We start from the raw sequence: 26,753 nt of genomic DNA on the forward strand, positions 1-26,753 counted from the left end.
ACGTGTTAGCAGTTGCAAGGCAGCAAAAGCATTCGTCCTTCCCTGGGTGGGCTTGAACCACCAAGCTTTGGGTTAACAGCCGAACATGCTAACCGATTGCCCCACTGAGACTCAGACACCAAACCGACTGTTGTAGAAAACCTGAACTTTGTCTCACTTGGTCTGCAGGATGAATCCAAATGAAAGCTGCCGAAAAGAGAGAGAGAAACGCCCAACATGGGGCTCGAATCCACGACCCTGAGATTAAGAGTCTCATGCTCTACCGACTGAGCTAGCTGGGCTTCTGATGCCTTCATTCTAGTCACTGTTTTGATCAATACCTTCCCTACCTGTGTAAAGTTTAATGGTTTTTTTTATGTCAACTGGCATTTAAAAAAAATGGCCAATACAGGCACTGGACAACAAACTTCTGCTAAATCCTGATGTCATCTTGTAACGCCAAACAGCACGTGGCCCAGGATCTATGCCCAGTGCAGGTGTTAGCAGTTGCTAGGCAGAGAAAGGTTTAATTCTTCCCTGTGTGGGCTCGAACCACCAACCTTTCGGTTAACAGCTGAACGCGCTAACCAATTGCGCCACAGAGACTTCGAGAGCAACCCAGCTGTAGTAGAAATGCTGAACTTTGTCTCAATAGGTATGCTCGAAGAATCCAATTGAAAGCTGCCGAAAAGAGAGCGAGAAAGGTAACAGAGACGCCCAACGTGGGGCTCGGACCCACGACCCTGAGATTAAGAGTCTCATGCTCTACCGACTGAGCTAGCCGGGCTTCCGATACATTTATTCTAGTCACTGTTTTGATCAATACCTTCCCTACCTGTGTAAAGTTTGATGCTGATTTTAAGTCAACTGGAATAAGTAACTTGGCCGATCCAGGCACTGGACAACAAACTTCTGCTAAATCCTGATGTCATCTTGTAACGCCAGACAGCACGTGGCCCAGGATCATTGCCCGGTGCACGTGTTAGCAGTTGCAAGGCAGCAAAAGCCTTCGTTCGTCCCTGGATGGGCTCAAAGCAACAACCTTTTAGTTAACAGCCGAACGCACTAACCGATTGTGCCACAGAGACTCAGACTAAATATACCAACTGTGGTAGAAACGCTGAACTTTGTCTCACTTGGTCTGCTGGATGAACCCAAATGAAAGCTGCCGAAAAGAGAGAGAGAAAGGTAACAGAAACACCCAACTTGAGGCTTGAACTTACGTCACTGAGATTAAGAGTCTCATGCTCTACCGACTGAGCTAGCCGGGCTAGTGAGAAACTCATTCTAGTCACTGTTTTGATCAATACCTTCCCTACCTGTGTAAAGTTTGATGCTGATTTTAAGTCAACTGGAATCAGTAACTTGGTCTATCTAGGCACTGGACAACAAACTTCTGCTAAATCCTAATGTCATCTTGTAACGCCAGACAGCACGTGGCCCAGGATCATTGCCCGGTGCACGTGTTAGCAGTTGCAAGGCAGCAAAAGCATTCGTCCTTCCCTGGGTGGGCTCGAACCACCAAGCTTTGGGTTAACAGCCGAACATGCTAACCGATTGCCCCACTGAGACTCAGACACCAAACCGACTGTTGTAGAAAACCTGAACTTTGTCTCACTTGGTCTGCAGGATGAATCCAAATGAAAGCTGCCGAAAAGAGAGAGAAAGGTAACAGAAACAGCCAACGTAGGGCTCAAACCCAAGTCACTGAGATTAATTGTCTCATGCTCTCCCGTCTGAGCTAGCCAGGCTTGTGAGACACTCATTCTAGTCAATGTTTTTATCAATACCTTCCCTACCTGTGTAAAGTTTGATGCTGATTTTAAGTCAACTGGAATAAGTAACTTGGCCAATAGAGGCACTGGACAAAAAACTTCTGCTAAATCCTGATGTCATCTTGTAACGCCAGACAGGGCTTGTGAGATGCTCATTCAAGAGAAAGTCACTGTTTTGATCAATACCTTCCCTACCTGTGTAAAGTTTAATGTTTTTTTCAAGTCAACTGGAATAAAAAAAATTGGCCAATCCAGGCACTGGACAACAAACTTCTGCTAAATACTGATGTCATCTTGTAACGCCAGACAGCACGTGGCCCAGGATCATTGCCTGGTGCACGTGTTAGCAGTTGCAAGGCAGCAAAAGTCTTCGTTCGTCCCTGGATGGGCTCAAAGCAACAACCTTTTGGTTAACAGCCAAACGCACTAACCGATTGTGCCACAGAGACTCAGACTAAATGTACCAACTGTGGTAGAAACGCTGAACTTTGTCTCACTTGGTCTGCTGGATGAACCCAAATGAAAGCTGCCGAAAAGAGAGAGAGAAAGGTAACAGAAACACCCAACGTGAGGCTTGAACTAACATCACTGAGATTAAGTGTCTCATGCTCTCCCGACTGAGCTAGCCGGGCTAGGGAGAAACTCATTCTAGTCACTGTTTTGATCAATACCTGCCCTACCTGTGTAACATTTGATGCTGATTTTAAGTCAACTGGAATAAGTAACTTGGTCAATCTAGGCACTGGACAACAAACTTCTGCTAAATCCTGATGTCATCTTGTAACGCCAGACAGCACGTGGCCCAGGATCATTGCCCGGTGCACGTGTTAGCAGTTGCAAGGCAGCAAAAGCATTCGTTCTTCCCTGGGTGGGCTCGAACCACCAACCTTTCGGTTAACAGTGTAGTGGAAAGTTGCACTGGATCTCGACAAACATCTTCTAGGTTTCAAAAAAGAGGCTGAGGTCTTCGAAGTTCTCAAGTTGAAGCAGTTTATTGTTACAGCAGAGATGGTCGATCGAGCTCTCTCCCCCTCAATGTCCAAAAACCCACAGTTTATATACAGTTTCTTATCCATAGGTATCATGAGATATGATTTAACATCACCCTATTCCCGGCTCCAATAGCATCCTAGCTTTTTAATTAATGGCTGTATGTTTTTCTGTTTTTACATATCTTAAAGGTCACATAGCATGTGCTTACAATCATGTGTTTGCATATGATCATGATGTTTCCATATTTTCTAAATGATTCTCCTTATGTATGCTATTTTGACGAGGGTTGTTTTTGTCTTGTTCAACATATACATTGTCTAAATGTATTGCATACGCTCTGTCATAATGTTTTCACTTTGGCGCATGACCTGCTGTGCTTCAATTGTAAGGCCCTCAATTATAAGGCCCTGCATGTTTGTATGTCTCTTCTGCATCACTTGAATATAGGTCTTTCTATAAGTTTTAACAGTATATTTTAATAGTAATCTATATTTTAATAGTGGCAGATTATATAGTGATTACATAATAAAAGTTCCACTATAATGACTGTACGGTCGCGGCAAACCACTGTCGCTCACCCACAGCTGCCTGGTCACTAAGTGACAGGGGCTTGTTTGTGAGTTGCAGAGGAGGATTCCAATTACGTATAGGAGGCTTGAAAGAAAAGAGAACAACAACGTAAGTGGACGTGCAAAACAACGTAGTCGGCAGGATTCGAACCTGCGCGGGGAAACCCCAATGGATTTCTAGTCCATCGCCTTAACCACTCGGCCACGACTACAGACGTCTGCTTTCTCTCTCCTGCTGAGGTCGCAACCAAGCACAGGGTCAACAGGGGTAGAGGAAGGTGCACTAGCTCTAGTGCAACTTTTCCGTACAATCTCTGGGAAGCAGGGACAGCATAGCTCTCTAATCTAACAAACTCAGCTAACTTCATGGGCACTCTTTCCACACAAGCTGATGATCTGAATTCAGAGCAACGTGCTCTCGCAGGCCACACCACAATGGACAGCCACCAAGTGATATGAAAAGAACAACGAGGTCTCTGACAAACAGACAGGCCTTCACCCGAACAGGGACTTGAACCCTGGACCCTCAGATTAAAAGTCTGATGCTCTACCGACTGAGCTATCCGGGCTCCTGTCTGCTGAGGCACCTGTTTGCGGAGTTGGACCTCTGCAAGCCCCTTGCCGGCTAACAACACTTTCTCATCACAGCACAGACCTGCGTCCTCTTAAAAAAACCAGATGCAGGCGTCCTCCAGGAAACGGCGTTTCAGAGCTGTGCCATGCCACTGCTGAGCTGCACCGTGAAAGACCTTGAAGTCATTAGGTGTTACCAAAGCCATGGTCCAAAAGCATGGCCAAAAGCACATTTCGCCTGGGCCTTTTGGAACTGTGCTAGCATCAGTCTTGAAAAGAGCTGTGCATAAAGCAACTCTCCAGAAGCAGATGGAGTGGGGAAAATGTGCCACAAAGGGACAGCCAAAACGGACTGGGCGACTTGGAAAAAAAACTATCAAATCCCAATCTTGATGAGCCGTACAAGATGTTGCTGTCGATTTATTGAACGTTTCTCTAGGCAACATCAGAGTGTAGGGACTACAAAAAAAGCTAAATTGCGACTAGTCGCTGGACTTGAATTATTCAATATGGGATTAAACACGCAGGCCCGCAACCAAACGTCGCAAAAGCCACAGTTCCTCTCACAGAGAGAAAAAGCAAAAGCAGCTGGCTGTTCCGTAGTCAGCTGGGTTCGAACCTGCGCGGGGAAACCCCAATGGATTTCAAGTCCATCGCCTTAACCTCTCGGCCACGACTACGCATGGTGGTAGCTCATTGACTTTTTCTGCTGAATGTGGGCAACATTGAACGCAGCACAGCTGGGGCATAAATGGCCTGAGGTTGTAAAAAGCAGCACAAGCATTGCTCGCAGTTAACAGGAACACGCTGCCATGACCCGGATTCGAACCGGGGTTGCTGCGGCCACAACACAGAGTACTGACCACTATACGATCACGGCACACCGCTCGCTCACCGATAAGCTCTGCAGCTGCCTGGACACTAAGGGACACTGGTTTGTGACCGCGATTCAAACTGGGATTTCTCTGGCCACAACACAGAGTACGGATGACTGTACGGTCGCGGCAAACCACTGTCGCTCACCCACAGCTGCCTGGTCACTAAGTGACAGGGGCTTGTTTGTGAGTTGCAGAGGAGGATTCCAATTACGTATAGGAGGCTTGAAAGAAAAGAGAACAACAACATAAGTGGACGTGCAAAACAACGTAGTCGGCAGGATTCGAACCTGCGCGGGGAAACCCCAATGGATTTCTAGTCCATCGCCTTAACCACTCGGCCACGACTACAGACGTCTGCTTTCTCTCTCCTGCTGAGGTGGCAACCAAGCACAGGGTCAACAGAGGTAGTGGAAGGTGCACTAGCTCTAGTGCAACTTTTCCGTACAATCTCTGGGAAGCAGGGACAGCATAGCTCTCTAATCTAACAAACTCAGCTAACTTCATGGGCACTCTTTCCACACAAGCTGATGATCTGAATTCAGAGCACCGTGCTCTCGCAGGCCACACCACAATGGACAGCCACCAAGTGATATGAAAAGAACAACGAGGTCTCTGACAAACAGACAGGCCTTCGCCCGAACAGGGACTTGAACCCTGGACCCTCAGATTAAAAGTCTGATGCTCTACCGACTGAGCTATCCGGGCTCCTGTCTGCTGAGGCACCTGTTTGCGGAGTTGGACCTCTGCAAGCCCCTTGCCGGCTAACAACACTTTCTCATCACAGCACAGACCTGCGTCCTCTTAAAAAAAACAGATGCAGGCGTCCTCCAGGAAACGGCGTTTCAGAGCTGTGCCATGCCACTGCTGAGCTGCACCGTGAAAGACCTTGAAGTCATTAGGTGTTACCAAAGCCATGGTCCAAAAGCATGGCCAAAAGCACATTTCGCCTGGGCCTTTTGGAACTATGCTAGCATCAGTCTTAAAAGAGCTGTGCATAAAGCAACTCTCCAGAAGCAGATGGAGTGGGGAAAATGTGCCACAAAGGGACAGCCAAAACGGACTGGGCGACTTGGAAAAAAAACTATCAAATCCCAATCTTGATGAGCCGTACAAGATGTTGCTGTCGATTAATTGAACGTTTCTCTAGGCAACATCAGAGTGTAGGGACTACAAAAAAAGCTAAATTGCGACTAGTCGCTGGACTTGAATTACTCAATATGGGATTAAACACGCAGGCCCGCAACCAAACGTCGCAAAAGCCACAGTTCCTCTCACAGAGAGAAAAAGCAAAAGCAGCTGGCTGTTCCGTAGTCGGCAGGGTTCGAACCTGCGCGGGGAAACCCCAATGGATTTCAAGTCCATCGCCTTAACCTCTCGGCCACGACTACGCATGGTGGTAGCTCGTTGACTTTTTCTGCTGAATGTGGGCAACATTGAACGCAGCACAGCTGGGGCATAAATGGCCTGAGGTTGTAAAAAGCAGCACAAGCATTGCTCGCAGTTAACAGGAACACGCTGCCGTGACCCGGATTCGAACCGGGGTTGCTGCGGCCACAACACAGAGTACTGAACACTATACGATCACGGCACACCGCTCGCTCACCGATAAGCTCTGCAGCTGCCTGGACACTAAGGGACACTGGTTTGTGACCGTGATACAGACGTCTGCTTTCTCTCTCCTGCTGAGGTGGCAACCAAGCACAGGGTCAACAGGGGTAGAGGAAGGTGCACTAGCTCTAGTGCAACTTTTCCGTACAATCTCTGGGAAGCAGGGACAGCATAGCTCTCTAATCTAACAAACTCAGCTAACTTCATGGGCACTCTTTCCACACAAGCTGATGATCTGAATTCAGAGCAACGTGCTCTCGCAGGCCACACCACAATGGACAGCCACCACGTGATATGAAAAGAACAACGAGGTCTCTGACAAACAGACAGGCCTTCGCCCGAACAGGGACTTGAACCCTGGACCCTCAGATTAAAAGTCTGATGCTCTACCGACTGAGCTATCCGGGCTCCTGTCTGCTGAGGCACCTGTTTGCAGAGTTGGACCTCTGCAAGCCCCTTGCCGGCTAACAACACTTTCTCATCACAGCACAGACCTGCGTCCTCTTAAAAAAAACAGATGCAGGCGTCCTCCAGGAAACGGCGTTTCAGAGCTGTGCCATGCCACTGCTGAGCTGCACCGTGAAAGACCTTGAAGTCATTAGGTGTTACCAAAGCCATGGTCCAAAAGCATGGCCAAAAGCACATTTCGCCTGGGCCTTTTGGAACTGTGCTAGCATCAGTCTTGAAAAGAGCTGTGCATAAAGCAACTCTCCAGAAGCAGATGGAGTGGGGAAAATGTGCCACAAAGGGACAGCCAAAACGGACTGGGCGACTTGGAAAAAAAACTATCAAATCCCAATCTTGATGAGCCGTACAAGATGTTGCTGTCGATTAATTGAACGTTTCTCTAGGCAACATCAGAGTGTAGGGACTACAAAAAAAGCTAAATTGCGACTAGTCGCTGGACTTGAATTACTCAATATGGGATTAAACACGCAGGCCCGCAACCAAACGTCGCAAAAGCCACAGTTCCTCTCACAGAGAGAAAAAGCAAAAGCAGCTGGCTGTTCCGTAGTCGGCAGGGTTCGAACCTGCGCGGGGAGACCCCAATGGATTTCAAGTCCATCGCCTTAACCTCTCGGCCACAACTACGCATAGTGGTAGCTCGTTGACTTTTTCTGCTGAATGTGGGCAACATTGAACGCAGCACAGTTGGGGCATAAATGGCCTGAGGTTGTAAAAAGCAGCACAAGCATTGCTCGCAGTTAAAGGAACACGCTGCCGTGACCCGGATTCGAGCCGGGGTTGCTGCGGCCACAACACAGAGTACTGAACACTATACGATCACGGCACACCGCTCGCTCACCGATAAGCTCTGCAGCTGCCTGGACACTAAGGGACACTGGTTTGTGACCGTGATACAGACGTCTGCTTTCTCTCTCCTGCTGAGGTGGCAACCAAGCACAGGGTCAACAGGGGTAGAGGAAGGTGCACTAGCTCTAGTGCAACTTTTCCGTACAATCTCTGGGAAGCAGGGACAGCATAGCTCTCTAATCTAACAAACTCAGCTAACTTCATGGGCACTCTTTCCACACAAGCTGATGATCTGAATTCAGAGCAACGTGCTCTCGCAGGCCACACCACAATGGACAGCCACCAAGTGATATGAAAAGAACAACGAGGTCTCTGACAAACAGACAGGCCTTCGCCCGAACAGGGACTTGAACCCTGGACCCTCAGATTAAAAGTCTGATGCTCTACCGACTGAGCTATCCGGGCTCCTGTCTGCTGAGGCACCTGTTTGCAGAGTTGGACCTCTGCAAGCCCCTTGCCGGCTAACAACACTTTCTCATCACAGCACAGACCTGCGTCCTCTTAAAAAAAACAGATGCAGGCGTCCTCCAGGAAACGGCGTTTCAGAGCTGTGCATTGCCACTGCTGAGCTGCACCGTGAAAGACCTTGAAGTCATTAGGTGTTACCAAAGCCATGGTCCAAAAGCATGGCCAAAAGCACATTTCGCCTGGGCCTTTTGGAACTGTGCTAGCATCAGTCTTGAAAAGAGCTGTGCATAAAGCAACTCTCCAGAAGCAGATGGAACGGGGAAAATGTGCCACAAAGGGACAGCCAAAACGGACTGGGCGACTTGGAAAACAAACTATCAAATCCCAATTTTGATGAGCCATACAAGATGTTGCTGTCGATTTATTGAACGTTTCTCTAGGCAACATCAGAGTGTAGGGACTACAAAAAAAGCTAAATTGCAACTAGTCGCTGGACTTGAATTATTCAATATGGGATTAAACACGCAGGCCCGCAACCAAACGTCGCAAAAGCCACAGTTCCTCTCACAGAGAGAAAAAGCAAAAGCAGCTGGCTGTTCCGTAGTCGGCAGGGTTCGAACCTGCGCGGGGAGACCCCAATGGATTTCAAGTCCATCGCCTTAACCTCTCGGCCACGACTACGCATGGCATAAATGGCCTGAGGTTGTAAAAAGCGGCACAAGCATTGCTCGCAGTTAACAGCAACACGCTGGCTCACACACCGCTCGCTCACCGATGAGCTCTGCAGCTGCCTGGACACTAAGGGACATGGGTTTGTTTGCAAGATTCAGAGGAGGACGGCATTTCCTTTAGGGGGCAATGAGCAAAAACAGCAAGTGGACTTTGTGGAAATACCAACCGACTTAGTCGGTAGGGTTCGAACCTGTGCGGGGAGACCCCAATGGATTTTGAGTCCATCGCCTTTACCTCTCGGACACGACTACCCCTGGCCTTGACTCGTCTGCTCTGTTGGCCGGATGTGGGCAACACTAGATACAGCAGAGGTTGGGGTGAGAAATCCAGCCGTGGCCTGAGGTGACGAAAACTCAGCCCAGCATGGCTTTCCGTTAACATGTACGCGCTGCTGTGACCGGGATTCAAAAAACTGGGATTTCTCTGGCCACAACACAGAGTACAGATCACTGTACGGTCGCGGCAAACCACTGTCGCTCACCCACAGCTGCCTGTTCACTAAGTGACAGGGGCTTGTTTGTGAGATGCAGAAGAGGATTGCGAAACAACGTAGTCGGCAGGATTCGAATATGCGCAGGGAAACCCCAATGGATTTCTAGTCCATCGCCTTAACCACTCGGCCACGACTACAGACGTCTGCTTTCTCTCTCCTGCTGAGATGGCAACCAAGCACAGGGTCAACAGGGGTAGAGGAAGGTGCACTAGCTCTTGTGCAACTTTTCCATACAATCTCTGGGAAGCAGGGACAGCATAGCTCTCTAACACACTCAGCTAACTTCATGGGCACTCTTTCCACACAAGCTGATGATCTGAATTCAGAGCAAAAGCCACAGTTCCTCTCACAGAGAGAAAAAGCAAAAGCAGCTGGCTGTTTCGTAGTCGGCAGCGTTTGAACCTCTGCGGGGAGACCCCAATGGATTTCAAGTCCATCGCCTTAAACTCTCGGCCACGACTACGCATGCTGGCAGCCCGTTGACTTTTTCTGCTGAATGTGGGCAACATTGAACGCAGCACAGTTGGGGCATAAATGGCCTGAGGTTGTAAAAAGCGGCACAAGCATTGCTCGCAGTTAACAGGAACACGCTGCCGTGACCCAGATTCGATCCGGGGTTGCTGCGGCCACAACACAGAGTACTGTCCACTATACGATCACGGCACACCGCTCACTCACCGAAAAGCTCTGCAGCTGCCTGGACACTAAGGGACACTGGTTTGTGACCGGGATTCAAACTGGGATTTCTCTGGCCACAACACAGAGTACGGATGACTGTACGGTCGCGGCAAACCACTGTCACTCACCCACAGCTGCCTGGTCACTAAGTGACAGGGGCTTGTTTGTGAGATGCAGAGGAGGATTGCAATTACGTATAGGAGGCTTGAAAGAAAAGAGAACAACAACATAAGTGGTTGTGCAAAACAACATAGTTGGCAGGATTCAAACCTGCACGGGGAAGCCCCAATGGATTTCTAGTCCATCGCCTTAACCACTCAGCCACGACTACAGACATCTGCTTTCTGTCTCCTGCTGAGGTGGCAACCAAGCACAGGTTCAACAGGGGTCCAAAAGCATGGCCAAAAGCACATTTCGCCTGGGCCTTTTGGAACTGTGCTAGCATCAGTCTTGAAAAGAGCTGTGTATAAAGCAACTCTCCAGAAGCAGATGGAGTAGGGAAAATGTACCACAAAGGGACAGCCAAAAAGGACTGGGCGACTTGGAAAAAAAACTATCAAATCCCAATCTTGATGAGCCGTACAAGATGTTGCTGTCGATTTATTGAACGTTTCTCTAGACAACATCAGAGTGTAGGGACTACAAAAAAAGCTAAATTGCGACTAGTCGCTGGACTTGAATTATTCAATATGGGATTAAACACGCATGCCCGCAACCAAACGTCGCAAAAGCCACAGTTCCTCTCACAGAGAGAAAAAGCAAAAGCAGCTGGCTGTTCCGTAGTCGGCAGGGTTCGAACCTGCGCCGGGAGACCCCAATGGATTTCAAGTCCATCGCCTTAACCTCTCGGCCACGACTACACATGGTGGTAGCTCGTTGACTTTTTCTGCTGAATGTGGGCAACATTGAATGCAGCACAGTTGGGGCATAAATGGCCTGAGGTTGTAAAAAGCGGCACAAGCATTGCTTGAAAGACACGGGGTACTTGAAGTCAAGATCTTCATTACCAAAGCTTAGCGGAACCATTTAGGTTTGTTACGTGACAGTGAGATTCAAGCAAGTTTGGATGAATCTTATTTGAAGTGTGCAGCAAGTCTGAGAATTCGAAGCTAACTATTGTCCTCAGATCATCACGCCTAAGTTTTGAGAAGACCAGTCGGAATTGTTTCACACAACTTAAATGTAACCCAACAAAGACAACCCAGATGGGACTTGAACCCACTATCCCCAGCTTCGAAGGCTGATGCCTTATCCATTAGGCCACTGGGTCAACACTAGCCTTTGTCATATCTGATGTATGGCTCAGGAAGTTCTTGTTACTCAGAAAACATTTCTTTAGGATCCCTATGCCATATTGCATTCAGACGATCTGATGTTTACACCATATGACAAAACAGCTTCTCTGAGGAGTTTTCCATTGTCATGTCTTTTTGACCTAAGGGTATGAACCTAGCTTTTTAAAGGTAATACTGGATTGTCTTGCACAGTCAACCTAAAAGGAACTGCATCAAAGACAACCCAGTTGGTACTTTAAACCCACAATCCCCAGCTTCGAAGGCTGGTGCCTTATCCATTAGGCCACTGGACTGTTTTATACTTATTGTGAACTGTAATATGCCTCCAGGGAGTTTCTGACACACGTAACAAAAACAACATAAACAAAGAGTAGATTGGATTGGTCTCACAGAATTTTTTGTGGCACTGCAGACTGCTTCTACTGGGCTTGTTGGTCTAGGGGTATGATTCTCGCTTTGGGTGCGAGAGGTCCCGGGTTCAAATCCCAGACGAGTCCTACGACAGTCATAGAAAAAGCAGCGGTGCTGTGCTATCCATGATGTTTCTATGTTAATTGTAGCAGCTTTTGCTGTGACTTTACTTAATGAACATTTAGTGGACTTCTGATCTAAATCAGTCTAACATGTACAATTATACAGACAAAAAAAGGAGCGGCAATGATTCGGTTGATAGATTTGTTTACGGATCTTGAACAACCCACCAGCTTTATATGTAAGCACCATTTTGTCTTTTTACACCGTCTCCTCTCTGTAGGCACCATGCAGGATTCGAAATGGCCTTTCGCGTTAGGTATCTCGTTACCCTTTTAGTCATAATAGGTAATATGCATGGCAATGCAGGAAGTTAATGACATGCAAACACATCTCAAGAAGGTTTTCACAGCTACCGTGTTTCATCCACCAAACATTGCTCCCAAATTGAAGTGAGACCTTCAAAGACAACCCAGATGGGATTTGAACCAACAATCCCAAGCCCCAGAGGTTGATGCCTTATCCCTTGGCCACTGGGCCATTTCGGCAATCATTTGTCATGGATTTTTTGTATGCCTTCAACAAGATGCCAACGAAAAGGAACCGGGTAACACTTTATTTTGATGGTCCCCCTTTAGATAGTCTGCTGACCGTAAGTTACTTTTCAAGTTCTTATCTGTTTACTTTCATCTGGATAGTATCTGTAGATTGTCTTTAAATGTTCTTAGGCAATCAATACAATGTCTACAGCATGTAAACATTTATTAAACTTTCGGTAAGATAAGTGTTACCTAATTAGGTTCTAGATGTTCAACAATGTTTCAGTAGATATGCAACAAATCCTCAACATTTAATAAACTTGGTAAGTTACGTGTTACCAAATTAGGTTGTAGATGTTCAACAGTGTTTCAGTAGATATGCAACTAATCTTCTACAGATGTTCAACAATGTATTAGTAGATATGCAACAAATCCTCAACAAGTTTTCAGAACATTGACCACCAAGATGTTTGTTGTTATTGTCTGCATGTAGTTGTTATCCAGTTTATGAATAGACTTTGAGTAAACTTTCAGATGCCTATAAGTAGCAACGCAAGATATTTTAACATGAACTTTAATCAAATATAAAATTAGGGTTAGGTACAATCTAAGAGTGTTCAATTAACTATTTGTTGCATTTAACCTAACTTTCAGTAGACAGTTATTTTACTTTAAAGGGAACATAGTTTACCTATTTTTTATGATTTAATATTAATATTATGGTTCTTCTTAGTGTGCCAGTTTAGGTTCAGTTTAAAACACAATTCAGATTTTTTTATTATAATGTGTTAAAAAGTGTCATGTTGGGGGCGTGTCCACAGTTCGCTGATTTATGGATGTGTTGCTTTACATGTAAATTAGTTTCGGCTTCCCACCAACGTAACAAGGGGCGGGGCCATGAGCTCACCCGCTCTGCATTTGCAACAGAGTCTGACAGGCAGACAGAGAAGGAGCAGGAGTGAGAGGTTCAGCAATCAGTCGTACATGTACGACTCGGACACAGACCAAGCAGAGAGTACAAAATCATATGTGTCTTTGTACAGTTTTACAGCCTACTGTGTGCTAGTTTCAAGTGCCGAGCTTGTACACAGAAACTAATAACCACGCACACTGAATAAACTTTTACTGAGGCACCGGATGCGCCGCTCGAAGCCGCGACACGGCACACCAGACACTCTCTGTGGCAGGGCAGAAACATGAAGTGTTCCGAATCATCGCACCACGCATTTTTTAATTCTAAACATAGGTTTCTATTAGGGTACACACAACGGCAATTCAAGTCTGCAGCGGTCCGAGGCGCCCAGCCGTCGACTTGAGTGAACCCTGATAGAAACCGATGTTTAGAATTCTAAAACGCATGCTAGTTAAGATCACAGGGAGCTTCTGGGATCAATATTGGTGGGCAGGGGGACCGCACTCCTACGTAAAGTTGCGGTCGGTTTGAAAACCGCTCCAATTGCTCCATCGTTTTTATGTTGTTAAATTGAAAAAAAAGCACTGGGTGTGCTTATATCACCCCAATATGATGGTCTATACACCATACATGCACATATGTCTGTCCAAACAGCTTGAAAAGTAGATTTTTTACCATAGGTGCCTTTTAAGGTACATTTATCAGCTCATCTGTTGTCACACTGGGCCCATCAAAATGAAGTGAAAACCTAAGAAATGCTGTTGAATGACTGTAAGGAGCCAACATCACAGACAGCATGGCTACTAATCTGTAAATGTTCAGCAGATAGTCAACAGACAGGTAGTAGTGACACTGATGCAAGTATTTGAAGACAAAAACACAACAGCGCCACACGTACAAGAACATACAAATAAATACCAGAGTCATTAGTTCGTCCAACTGCTTTTAATTTATTGCTGTCAAAACAAAAATAAAATAAAAAAATTAACAGCCCAGGTAATTAAGCTGAAGAAAACATTCGGTTCAGGACAATTAAGAACAATTGTTGTTACATCCACAGTGGAATGAACAGCCAACTTATCCAGCATATGTTTTTATGCAACGGATGCCCTTACAGCTGCAACCCATCACTGGGAAACATCCATACACAATCATTCACACACATGAACTAAGGACAATTTAGCCAACCCAATTCACCTCTACCACATGTTTTTGGACTTGTGGGGGGAAGCGGAGCACCCAGAGGAAACCAACGCGAACACCGGGAGAACATGCAAACTCCACACAGAAACATTGTCTTTAACATAGTAGGCTGAAAAATAACTAATTTTAGAAATACAATTTAGATGACGAGGTGACATGGTGGCGCAGTGGGTAACACGTTTGCCTCACAGCAAGAAGGTTGATGGTTTGAGCCTCGGCTGGGTCAGGTGGCATTTCTGTGGCATACCATGTGGGCTTCCTTCGAGTGCTCCAGTTTCCCCCACAAGTCCAAAGACATGTGGTACACTGTAAAAAGTGCTACACTCACAAAGTTGGTTTTATATACTTTAAATAATTGCAATCTAGTTAATTATATTTGTTTTATAGCAAAAAATATCAATTTGCTTCTTCTTTACTTAAAATATATCAGTTTTTATATAACAGTATATTTTGAATAAAACTAATGCATTTTATTTGAGTAGATTTTTGTATGTGGTTATTGTGTAGAATAAATGTTATAAAAGTGAGTTGACACAGACAATTTATTAGAGCAGCTGTCGATGTGTGCAGGTCTGTTCATCAAACGTGATTTTAATAATTCTGCGTGACCCCATTTTCACTGCCCGCCACTTTGCAGCCAGACAGCATCTTCAATGCTCGCAGCAGCGGATCTGATTAACACGGTAAGTTGCAAATGTAGCCGAATGATAATGGCAAAGTCATGCTAAACTGCCGACTTCACTAGGCAGGTGAGGTTTTAGCTTGTAAATTGTACTGTAACGTCAGGTAACAGACTGCTCTCACATGGAAAGCTAAGTTGGCTAACGCTAACCAACGCTAGTTCATGCTAACGATTAAAAGTGATAGTCCTGAGAAAAAAAAGTTAAAGTAGTTTTAAAACACTTAGTAGGTATAACTAACGTTACAGAACGGATTAACAAGGTCTCTGGTGGGCGGTCGGGGTGTGGGTGCAGTTTGCTAGCACTAACTTGGCTAGCTCACCTAAATAAAAATCAGCACATTAAGGCTTATATTAAATACAGAAACGTATGGAACAGTAGTTTGTGTTTAGCGTAACATTAAGTAGCTTAAGGTTTGGGTTTTAGAGATTTAGTCCAGAAGTTTTTTGTTAATACTGCAAAGTGAATAAATTACAGATTTATAATTTATTTGAACTTAAATTACATTTATGTTTACAGAACCATTTAAAATGTGCGCACCTCATTCTAAAATGCATTTTCTTGGTCTTTAGATACCAAAGTGATTTTGTTTATTTTGTTAAGAAAAACATTAGATACAATTACAGCTATAATTATTTGCAGGTAAGTAAAACATGGGTAAAATTGCAAACAATAGTGGGCTCCATAGAATTGCATTTGATATTTGAAGATTTTTTGTATGTGTGCAATGAACAAACAGTAAAAAATATCCTAATGCAGTTTCTTATTATCTGTCAGTCTTTTACTAAAGCTAACTGAAAACACTGATTCACTGAACTATCATTTGCCAGTAACATTAAATTTGGAGAAAATTAAATTAAATGTAGCTTCAGCAAAAATGTATTGTAAACCTTAATGTAATATGTAAAATGGCAATGTATTTATTTAATTTTGTATTATGACTTATGCAAAGTTTGGTGCAAAACGAAGATGACAGTTAAATTATAGATTTTATATTCACCATTTTCAAACTGTTTAATATGTAATCTACATACATATTTTTATGCTTTATAAGTTGCAAAAATAAACTGAAAATGTAATACCTAAATTTAAATAATTCCTTGATTGACAGGCAACCAAAATACCATACACTGTTACACTGAATAAATCACAGTTTTCTTTAGAATTTGATTCTTAAAAACACCTGGGATAAGTACACAATAACCTATATAACGTTTTTTTGTTTTAACTACGGGTAATTTTTAACTGATAAACTAAGGTCTTTCATCCATGTATCATTCTCACTGCACTTTTGTAACTTCACTTGTAGTTTATCTAAGATATTTGCTATTTAGTATTCAGCTATTTAATATTATTTAGTATCAACCACCTGAACTCCTGTTTCTTTTTTCTCTCCACCAATAGAGTTGTGTGGAATCAGAGGTGCATGCGGCTGCCCACAGGAAAAATTTGCCATCAGCCCAACACAGTTTGGATAATCATAGGACTGTCAGAGGTTTACCAAACCTGTCAAATGCATGATGGCTCCTGTTTGGACTTACCGATGTCCTCGACTTCCATCAAAACTGTATACATTATTTGACATATATCAGAGACTCTTTGTGGGACTGGACCTTATGCATCATCAAAGTATGCAGATCTCCTTACTGAGTTGTCTTAGATGATTTCTCAATAGGATCTGGCATTATTAATGTTTTTATTTATGTATTGTGTATGTGCAGCCACATTAATGGCCTGTTTTGTAGTCACTATTAAAAGGGACACTGGTTGACATTGAATAAATGTTATGGTCTTTAATCCATCTTCTTATTCTTATTTAATTGTTATTAACCGTATAAAGTCTGTTTATCTGTTTTTACTTAAATCACTGTATATTGTGCGTAGAATATAGAAATTAAGATTTGTTTTCTGAGGTTACAGCCAGAAGTCAATTGAATTCATTTTAAATGACATATGCATGGTTAATTTTATTTAGATACTAAAGTTCTTAATACCTAATTAAAATAAGTACAGGCAACATATAGCAATGTATAAATCAGTTAGGTTTAACAAAAAAAGTAAGTTTATCTGACTTGAGTAATTTTAGAAATATTAGTTGGCTCAACTTAATTTTGTTTCATTTGTTTTAAGCAATGTTTTAGTGTTTAATATACTTAAAAAAGGCTGGAAGTTGATTCAATCTAAAACGTCCGATGCAGCCACTTGCCTCACTTTTTATGAGTTAGATCTAGATCATACTTAGAAACAAGCACATTAATACTATGATTAACAAACAAAACCTACCTCACTGTATGATTGCATTTAAAACAAAGTAGTTGAAATTCTTCAAAAGCATGTAGACTTTCTCTTACCACCTTTACCACTTTGACGTACATTTATCATAAGCTAGCAATATCTCACACCCTGGTGTCACACTTTCACTGTCTGTGCCCTCCAATCACCCCCATTAGACAGGGTGTCCATGAGCACCTATTGTGTCTTTCTTTTGATCTGACAGCCTATTGATGACAGTGAATAGTGGCTCATGTGGCTCTCCATGAACTATATGGGTGACTTTAGAGTTGCAGGTACATTTAGTGACCAAAGCTATCCTTTTTTCAGCTTTTAAAAAATTGTTACATTACATTGTTACATTTTTGATTATTTATAAAATGTGTTCTCCATTTTCAAAGACCATATTACCAAAAATCATGATATCTTGATGTTCGAATTAGTCAGTGTATTTTTCCATCATGTATCATTGTGCAATCAAAAGTATTTTATTTTGCTTAAATTGCTTAGATTCACCAATATTTTAATTTTAAATGTTTAAACTGTAAACTGTCAATACTATTACCACAATTATAAAAGGAAAACTGAATATTTCATTATTCACATATTGGACAAATTAAAAATATTAATTTCATTAGTATCATGAGATCTTTGCAGTTATAGAAACTGAAAAAAGTGTTGCATGCAAAACTGTTGCAAACAATTTATTTGTGTTGAATTTAAACAAACAAATTAAATTGAGCAATGTTCAACTTAATTTGTTTGTTTAAATTCAGCCTAAATAAATTGTTTAAAACCACTTAAAAATATTGAGTAAATCCAAGGAATCATCTTTGAATAATTTTTTTCAGAGAATGTTTGGCTAAAAAGTTGTAAAACTGTAAATTGTTACTGTCAATTCAGTTTCAATTTAGTAACTGTCCATTAGGATTTTTCTTGCTATGATTTATTAGTATTTCTAAACATTAGTAAAATCATCCATGACAGAGTTGACAAACAATAAAAAAACTTTTTATTCCCTAAAATTAAAACATTTAATCATTTATGTTCAGCAAAAGCTGAATTATACAAAAATAAATGTTTTCTATAAGATACTGGAAATAATTTCTGTTTTTAAAGAGTTTCATTCCGTAACTTTTTTTTTATGTAAAATGTACATGGAATAGAATCACCCATATTAATTTTAATGCAAATAATAATCTTTACAATAACTGTAGTGTTGTCACTATGCTGGAATTTACAACATTGAGATGATACCTTCAAAAAATATCAACATTCCATACCATTTTCTATATTTTGTGATTTAAAAAAAATCTTAATGTTATTATGAATTATTATTTAATGCACGAGAATCAAAATGAACATTGGTATTTTTTATAACTAACAAACACATTTTTTAATAGCAGCTTTTCTTTGCATATTAGCCTACTTGTTAGTGGTTGATAGCTAATACATTATCAATTATAGCTTATCAAAAACATTTTTTTCTGAGTTTATTTTGCATATAACATGTTTTAATCAACACACACATGGCGTTTCGCGTGCTTTATCATACCGCTCTCTGTGTGTGCATCGGCCTGCTCCCTGAAACATCTTGAATTATCAATATTTATTCTATTCATTATTGAATTCTGAATTTTTTATATTGTATTGCACAATTGTCAAGCACAACAGTGAACAGTTACAGTTTAAGATATCTTGTGTATGATTTTGACGTTTTTCCCTTATCAGTTATAAAGTCCAATAACAGAGATCACATATGATAATTAGAAATTTAAAGGGAAAAAAGGACAACACGTCAATCGACAGCACGTTACACGGCTTTCGTATTTAATTAATCGAGTCAGTAATATTAAAATGAATTCAGTTACTAACCTCTCGATATTGTTTACACAGATGAGGGACACGCAGCAGCTCGCGTCCAGAGAAGAGCGCGCGTTTAGAGAGAGCAAAGCGAAAGCAACATTATATGTGGATATGTGTCGAAATATTGATATTTTTGTCACAAACTGCAACAAAGTGCTTTGCACTCGTGTTTGAATTTTGTATGTTGCACTTTGCACGAATTTTACTACTGAAACTGCCTGTGATTTGTCAGTTTCTGTGCGTCTTAACAGATAGTGAATTTAATATTTGCTCTTTCCGTGAGAAAAATGCTATAATGTTTAAGCGGGCCCAATACATCTCCCGATTATCCCACTCGGTGCTGCTGAACTGTTTGTGTTCTTTAAGACTTTCTATTGTATGAATTGCGACTGCATAAAATGATATTAAAGGTGCGTTTGGTAATGCGCGCTCAGACAAGTGATGAGCACAGAAACCTTCGCTCTATGCTGAATTAGTTTCTCTTTAATCTTTTGCAGCCTGAATTGTTTAACATTATTAAAACAGAATACTTTAATCAAGATTGTAAATGAGCCTGGCTTGCCAAAACATGTTTTTTTGAAGCTCATGGTCACATCTTATGCTGCTCAGTTATGAACCGCATCGCAAAATAAATTGTTGTTATCTGATGTAGGGCTTCTGGCCCACTCAGGCGCCCCCTTAGAGCCGGGCCTGATCTCGATGATCAAATGTCATAAAGATGTCTGTTCAGTCGTACCTGTTTCAGACAAAATCTCTTCAAAGTGTTTTATTATCAACTCAAACCAAACACGGCGCCGCGCGCACTGTTCGCTCGAGTTAAAAAAAATCATATGCGCTTCACTGGCCGAAATCATGTCGCGTGCAACCTCCGCGATGACGTCACATTCGCTGCGCAAACTAGCGGACGCGTCGAGTATAAACCAGGTTTGGTCGATTGGACGTGGTCCGTACACTGGGTATCCTGCTCTGCTGTAACCTCCAACTTACAATAACTCTTTGGCGAGTGGATAGTGCCACTTCTCAGCCTCACATGGAGAAGGAGAAGGAGCAGTCGACCCTAACGTCGCCGCCTCAACGTGTCGAAAAACCATTTTAGGCGGCGACGTAGCGGCGACGCACGTAAGAAAATTGCAAAAAAAATTGACGTGTATGATACGTCTTAACTAAGTACGCCGCCTCACACGACGTCTCCTAAGCACGCCGCCTCACACGACGTCTCCTACATCGCGTGTCCATATAAAGCTTTACTTTACCAAATAAAGCATTACTTAATGCCTGAAAACAATATCTATGTTCATATCATAGTTTATTAATCCAAAAAGTTGTGATTGATTATAAAAAACACCCAACTTCTCTTTAATGGCTGGTTTGTAAACAATGCAATACATCATTTAGTGTTAAATTAAATCATTAACAAAGTATGAAATTATTAAGCATATTATACATGTGTTTTTACGTTATACGGTATTTGTAGTTTAAACTGCTTATAATGTCTATTCATGTAAAGTTAATGCTTAAATGATAAACTCTATTTGCTGATGCTTAATAGCTAATTAGTGTGTAGTTATTATTATAAAGTGTTACCAAATTAGTAGCCTATTAAATTGCAGGAATATTTTATAACACATGATAATGAAGAAACATAACATAATAGGGCCAGTTAAGCCAGGCTTATGGTTTAGCTGCATTGGATATATGTGAAGGTCAATTTCATGTTCTTAACCACCTGAGATCGCTGTATACATAAATTATACACGAGCAAATTATGTCTTGAAATGGCTTATTATGTGTCAACAAATGAGTGTCTACACTCATTAAAGGATCATTTTCTAGTCTACTTTAAGGCTTTGTTATGCAGCTTTCAAGGCAAGACAAGTTTATTTTAATAATACAACTTTAAAAATAGTCATTTAAAGTGCTTTACATAAACAAGAGTAGCCTAAAAGAAGCAAGTAAAAAACATAAAAACGACAAAAATATATAAATTATTAAAAACAGATTAAATTGTGTTCCATTTGAATCTATCACTTTCAGAATAATACAGAAATCTGCATTCTGACCATGAGAATTCAAAGTAAAAAAGGCAAAATAAATTGTTTGGGTGTTGTAATATTACAATGCATTGTTGTTAATGGGTGTATATCAAGATGTAGGCTAATTTCAATATAAACAGTAATCAACAATTTATTACTGCATTCATGCGGGCAGCTTCAACTAATATGTTATTCTATTGTTTAGTCTTATAATTTACGGTTTAAATATAAAATGCAATATACAATTTGTAGAATATTTTAAAATATATTTAAAATGACAGGTATTTTGATAATATCATGTGTATTATTATGTGAATTATTGTTTTTGTTGTAATCTTTGCCAGTGGAGCATCGAAAATTCCACTTGCAGGGTTTCCCGAAAATCCAACCATTACGTTCAGTGAACCAGTGTCTGGGCGAAACCTTCCCACAGCGAACATTAGAAAGAAAATTAATATTTTTATTCAGCAATAATGTTATGTTGATAGTATTTAGTTTTTTGATAATAATTTGCCAGGATTCAAATCAATCAATCAATCCTGTAAAAATATCATTGAAAAACTTATTTAATAGCACAACGTTAATCCATTGAATTATCAGGTGACATAAAAATGTTAAAAATTAAAATTTGCATCACATAAATAAACAAAGTATAGTAAACTAGAAAATAATTATTTTAAATTGTAATAATATTTTCTATTAACCAAACCCCGACCATTTAATAAAAAATAAATAACCAAAACAGTGTATAATCCTAAAACGTTAGCCTACTGTTATTTGAAATATATATATATATATATATATATATATATATATATATATATTTATATATATATATATATATATATATATAATTATTATTTTTATTATTTATTTTTGTGTGTGTGTGTGAAAATGTGCTTTAAATGTTAAAGTAAAATCACCAGTAGGTGGCAGAATGTCACTATTAATTGAATCATTGCTCATTTAAACGGTTGATAATTCACCACGAAACAATGTCATATTGCTTAGAGGCAAAACAGCGCCATGGCTGTGTTTGCAGTTTGCTAAAAAAAAAAAATCTTTTTTTTTTTGATAAATAGAACAAAAATAGCCAATATGTTGTCTGAGAATATTAACTTCATGTTTATTTAACTGTTGGATAAACTCAAAATCACATTTGTGATTTTTGCTATTTTTTGTTGTTGCTAAGTTTCTATTATTGTTGTGAGTATAATTATTATTTGTATTATTTGGATGTGCCCTGTGTTGTTGGACGTTATTTGTATGTGTGTGTGTGTGTTTATATATATATATATATATATATATATATATGTGTGTGTTCTTTTATGATCACTTCGCATTGTAAGTAGTATTAAAGCGTTAGAAAAAAGCATTTTGGTATATTTTTGTTTGATCTAAGGAGTTACATTGCTCAGCCATGCCACAAACAAAAAATTTTACCAAAATGATTTATTTATTCCTTAAATTTGATATCAACAATTACAAACCTCAAAGATCATTAGCGTTTATTAAATGGTATGTTATACAGGTATTTTATAAGGTTTTGTTCATTCATCTGACAATAGCCAAAGGGTCAAGACTGATACTAGGGATTTAAAAGTGGATAGCAGCTCATAAACATTTGAATCTATGAGAATAAAGAAATCAATATTTTGGTCTCAGCCCTACACAGTTGTGACATATTATTAAATATGATATGTTTAAAAATATGTCTGTAACAAAAATAAGACTCTTACCCCTGGTTTCACAGACAAGGCTTAAGCCTAGTCCTCTAATAAAAAGTAAGTCTGAGCTGTTTCAACTGAAAAAAAATGCAGTGATTGATTGTTAAATATCAGTGCCTTTGTTTTGTCTCAAGATGCACACCAATAATTTTTTTAAGCACGTTTATAAAAATTACTTAAATGTCCTAATTGATCTTCGGCCTAATCCTGGCTAGTCTAAGCCCTTACTAAGAAAAAAGGCCTTGTTTTTTATGCTTACCTTATGTAGTACTGCTAGAGAGGTGTGTCTATCACTTAAAAAAAAATCACCATAGCTTGTTCATGCTTAAATTAATATTATTATTTTTTTCAGATTCAAGGAAGGCCTGAAATGTTTGCAGCTTCTGCAACATTTGGAACAACATCCAAGTCTCTTTCGAGAAATTTTGATGTTTAAAGAGAAGCCACTGACAGTAAAAGACTTAGCGGAGCTCTTCATCCCGCAGCTGTCACCAGTTGGCACTAACAAAAGGACCCTAGAAAACAGGATTGTTTGTTTCTGGAGGGACTGGCTTCTAGATGTGGAAGGTAATATACAATTGGTTATATCAGAGGTCTTCAACCTTGTTCCTGGTATCCTGTAAAGTTTATTTCCAACCGGATTAAGTGCACTTGACTACAATTTTCAAGCTGTCTTGGGGAGCTTAATTGGCCACTTTAGGTGTGTTTGATAAGGGTTGCAGATAAACTCTGGGATAATAAGTCCCCAGGAACAGGGTTGAAAACCACTGGGTTATATTAGGGCCTTCTCACACTATGCTATCCGAACCGTGCCCAGGCTTGTTTCCCGGATAGTTTGAGAAGTGTGAGTGCGCTGAATCGGGAAGAGGTGGGCCAGTGCTTGTGTGTGAGTGCAAAACGCGCCAGAGCCTGAAACTGAAAGCGAGACGTGACTTATAAGGGACTGTTTGATATGGATTTATTAATCATTCTTGCTGTTCAGTAAATGCAAACTGTTGTAGATTATTTAAGACGCAAAACCCTCACTGCACGACAGCTGCGCACCTTCAGCAAACCTCATAATAGGGTATATGCCAAGCTAATGTTGTTCCTATACTGATAAACTTACAGTGACCTTTTATTGTGTGTTTTTTTTTCCATTTTATACGGTCCCCTTTACAGCATCGATGTTGTAATGTAATTAAAATACAATCAGTTAAACAGACTTTGGCATTCATTTAGTTGTTCAAGCATAAAACGAAGCAATTTTGTGATGGCAATCAGTTTACCAGAAGCAATTAACCCAGGTTACTGCCAAATTAAATGTCCTATTGGCATGTTAGCATATACCTATTAGCATATATTTTGTTCCTGCAGCACGAGGACTCAGGGCCGGAGAGGGACTCCTTTTCAGCCCTAGAGTTTAAGCCTTAGACCGGGCCACCTCAGTTCACGACTGACTATATCAATTCAGTTTCTTATGACACTATCACATCTTTTTCAAGAAAACAGCTGGTTTAGAACTTCAAATGTTCAACAACCCTAACAGTATTACATGTCTTTACAATAATAAAAAATTATAATTATTCAGGTGAGGTTCGAACACTGGTTGGCAGCATTGTAACTCAACGTGCTGACCACTGGACCACAATGGCACTGTTGCAGTGGGAATAAAAAATAAATATTGCCCCCGCAAGACTCTTTACCACAGTATTATTTTCTATTGATGGCTTAATCTTTTTCTCGACTTTTTAGATTTCTGATCAAGTTATGTCAGATTTATTGATGTAGTGCATCATTTGATTTTCATTGAGCAGGTGTAATATTCATTAATATTAATTATTTGAATTGTTATATTCACTAAGGTGCCGTGGTTTGGGGTGGAACGATAGTTATGTCATCATTAACCTGCAGGCTGCATTTTGCTAACGGGGCAGCAATCTGTTCTGCAAAATAGTTGACTGAGTCACTGCATATCAAATGACTAAAACGATATAACTTAAGAAATCACCTCTGTGCTGTGCGAAAGCGCTTACTAAGCAGCGCAGCAACGATGACGTAAGCATGCCTAGGCCCGAATTTAATGTGAGTGCGGGCCATTGGGGGAGACAAGCGTGCTTTGGCCCGGTTCAAGGCAACTGTACATAGAGTGAGTACGGCCTTATATATGGTTTACACTCTGTAACATACAATTGTTATGTGTTTTCTTTCCTCTGCAATGTTTTTTTAAAGGTTGCCAGCCACCACCAGTGTTTTTAATGATTTTCATCTAATTTTCATGACCCCCACAATATTTTGTTGCACGAATATCTGCACAAAAAATATTTCAAAATAGACACCAGATGTTCTGCTTTTACACTCAAAAAAATGTATTCTAGCTTCATGTATTACATGGTTATAGGTGTGGTTATAATCACATATATGAAAAATAAAAATAAATTGATTCTGTCTTTTTTCTTTATTTCTTTGATGTTTGTGATTATACATTATTAATTCATGACATTATAAGCACATAGATTGCTATAGAAACAGTGTTCTATGAGCACATATGACTGCACATAAGTACTGACTGTTCCAATCTAAAAAAAAAAAAAAATTGATCATGATCGGAGCAGTCATAAACAAAATTTGTTACATAATAAATGCCTACTGAAGTGGTTATGGTTTTTTGTAAGAATATCCATATTTAAAATTAAATGAAAACCTGAATAATCTTTTTATTTTTATCTTTTTTTTCTCAGAGGGAGCATCGTCACCACTTGCTTTAAGCCAGGTTTTAGCATTTGCTTCATGTTCAACCTCCATTCCAAGGCTGGGTTTCCCTGTTGAACCAGCACTTGAGTTCCTGCATCAACAGGATAATGACCATGCCAAAATTTACCCTGAAGCAAATACATGTACTATTGTTTTGAGGCTGCCAATGCATCGATTGTTTGAGGACTTTGAAATTTACATGAAAGAGGGCATTTTGCAGGCCCCCACATTTGGGGTAATGTAGTTCAGTTAATAGCAACCCCATTGTATATTGTTCCTTTTTGTGTCTAGTGTTATTTGCAACCCCATTGTATATTGTTCTTTTTTGTTTCTAGTGTTCTTTGTCATGCAAAAACATTTTTTTGTGTAGTAATTGTGGTAAATAAAATACTTTGTTTAGCACCTGCTGTTTTTGTGTACACTAAAAAATTCAATTTTGTGTTTAAGCACTCAAAAACAGTCAATTTGTGATTATAAAATTTAAATAATTAATATACATATAGTCCAGTCTTGTTCAATGACTGTCATAGTTTACATCAGGTAATACTGATAAAGTACATTGTTATATTGGTGACATGAAATTTCTACCAACATTTTCAGCACATTAAAAAATGTATTTGAAACATTAATCTCAAAATTTTTTGCAGTGTAAATTATTTAATTTGACTCATAAAAGCCCTACAGTGACATATTAAAATTTTATGTATTTAACAAATATAAGACATGAAGATTTAAAATATTCCACACACTTAAGGTTAAAATGGTAAAGGCAAAAAATAGAGATGGAGTAAATATTCCAAATATGCAGACTGAAGAATGTGTAAGAATATTGATACAAAAAAATGAAATAAAGGGCTTAAGGAAAAAGCTGTCTTCTACCTGTTTATCTTTAGGTAGACCTTCCATATCATCAAGGTTGAACTAGGAAATCTTGGGCTTAAAAAGGTTGGTGACTACTGGGTTACACTATTCAACAAATAATTACACTTTTTGAGCAACATGACACAAGCAATTGATAATGT

The 26,753-nt window shown here is 40.4% G+C and overlaps 1 protein-coding gene, 1 long non-coding RNA gene and 15 other non-coding genes across 17 annotated transcripts in view; 2 read left to right on the forward strand and 15 right to left on the reverse strand.

The window, feature by feature from the left end:
- LOC130222162 (gastrula zinc finger protein XlCGF7.1-like) overlaps positions 1–26,753 on the reverse strand; it is a 257,981-nt gene that overhangs the window by 93,699 nt on the left and 137,529 nt on the right. The gene's annotated exons all lie outside the window — the stretch shown is intronic.
- Positions 694–766, reverse strand: trnak-cuu (transfer RNA lysine (anticodon CUU)). The gene has a single exon. It is a non-coding gene; the product is annotated as a tRNA-Lys (tRNA).
- On the reverse strand, positions 3,447–3,528 carry trnas-aga (transfer RNA serine (anticodon AGA)). Its single transcript has one exon. It is a non-coding gene; the product is annotated as a tRNA-Ser (tRNA).
- On the reverse strand, positions 3,813–3,885 carry trnak-uuu (transfer RNA lysine (anticodon UUU)). The gene has a single exon. It is a non-coding gene; the product is annotated as a tRNA-Lys (tRNA).
- Positions 4,488–4,569, reverse strand: trnas-uga (transfer RNA serine (anticodon UGA)). Its single transcript has one exon. It is a non-coding gene; the product is annotated as a tRNA-Ser (tRNA).
- Positions 4,698–4,769, reverse strand: trnah-gug (transfer RNA histidin (anticodon GUG)). Its single transcript has one exon. It is a non-coding gene; the product is annotated as a tRNA-His (tRNA).
- On the reverse strand, positions 5,034–5,115 carry trnas-aga (transfer RNA serine (anticodon AGA)). The gene has a single exon. It is a non-coding gene; the product is annotated as a tRNA-Ser (tRNA).
- trnak-uuu (transfer RNA lysine (anticodon UUU)) lies at positions 5,400–5,472 on the reverse strand. Its single transcript has one exon. It is a non-coding gene; the product is annotated as a tRNA-Lys (tRNA).
- On the reverse strand, positions 6,074–6,155 carry trnas-uga (transfer RNA serine (anticodon UGA)). Its single transcript has one exon. It is a non-coding gene; the product is annotated as a tRNA-Ser (tRNA).
- Positions 6,711–6,783, reverse strand: trnak-uuu (transfer RNA lysine (anticodon UUU)). Its single transcript has one exon. It is a non-coding gene; the product is annotated as a tRNA-Lys (tRNA).
- On the reverse strand, positions 7,386–7,467 carry trnas-uga (transfer RNA serine (anticodon UGA)). Its single transcript has one exon. It is a non-coding gene; the product is annotated as a tRNA-Ser (tRNA).
- On the reverse strand, positions 8,022–8,094 carry trnak-uuu (transfer RNA lysine (anticodon UUU)). The gene has a single exon. It is a non-coding gene; the product is annotated as a tRNA-Lys (tRNA).
- Positions 8,697–8,778, reverse strand: trnas-uga (transfer RNA serine (anticodon UGA)). Its single transcript has one exon. It is a non-coding gene; the product is annotated as a tRNA-Ser (tRNA).
- trnas-uga (transfer RNA serine (anticodon UGA)) lies at positions 10,779–10,860 on the reverse strand. The gene has a single exon. It is a non-coding gene; the product is annotated as a tRNA-Ser (tRNA).
- Positions 11,198–11,270, reverse strand: trnar-ucg (transfer RNA arginine (anticodon UCG)). Its single transcript has one exon. It is a non-coding gene; the product is annotated as a tRNA-Arg (tRNA).
- On the forward strand, positions 11,721–11,792 carry trnap-ugg (transfer RNA proline (anticodon UGG)). Its single transcript has one exon. It is a non-coding gene; the product is annotated as a tRNA-Pro (tRNA).
- LOC130222291 (uncharacterized) lies at positions 15,043–16,898 on the forward strand. Its single transcript, XR_008836423.1, has 2 exons — positions 15,043–15,104; positions 16,506–16,898. It is a non-coding gene; the product is annotated as an uncharacterized LOC130222291 (long non-coding RNA).

This window comes from Danio aesculapii, chromosome 4 (assembly GCF_903798145.1).
Source record: "Danio aesculapii chromosome 4, fDanAes4.1, whole genome shotgun sequence".
In the NCBI taxonomy this organism is placed as follows: domain Eukaryota; kingdom Metazoa; phylum Chordata; class Actinopteri; order Cypriniformes; family Danionidae; genus Danio; species Danio aesculapii.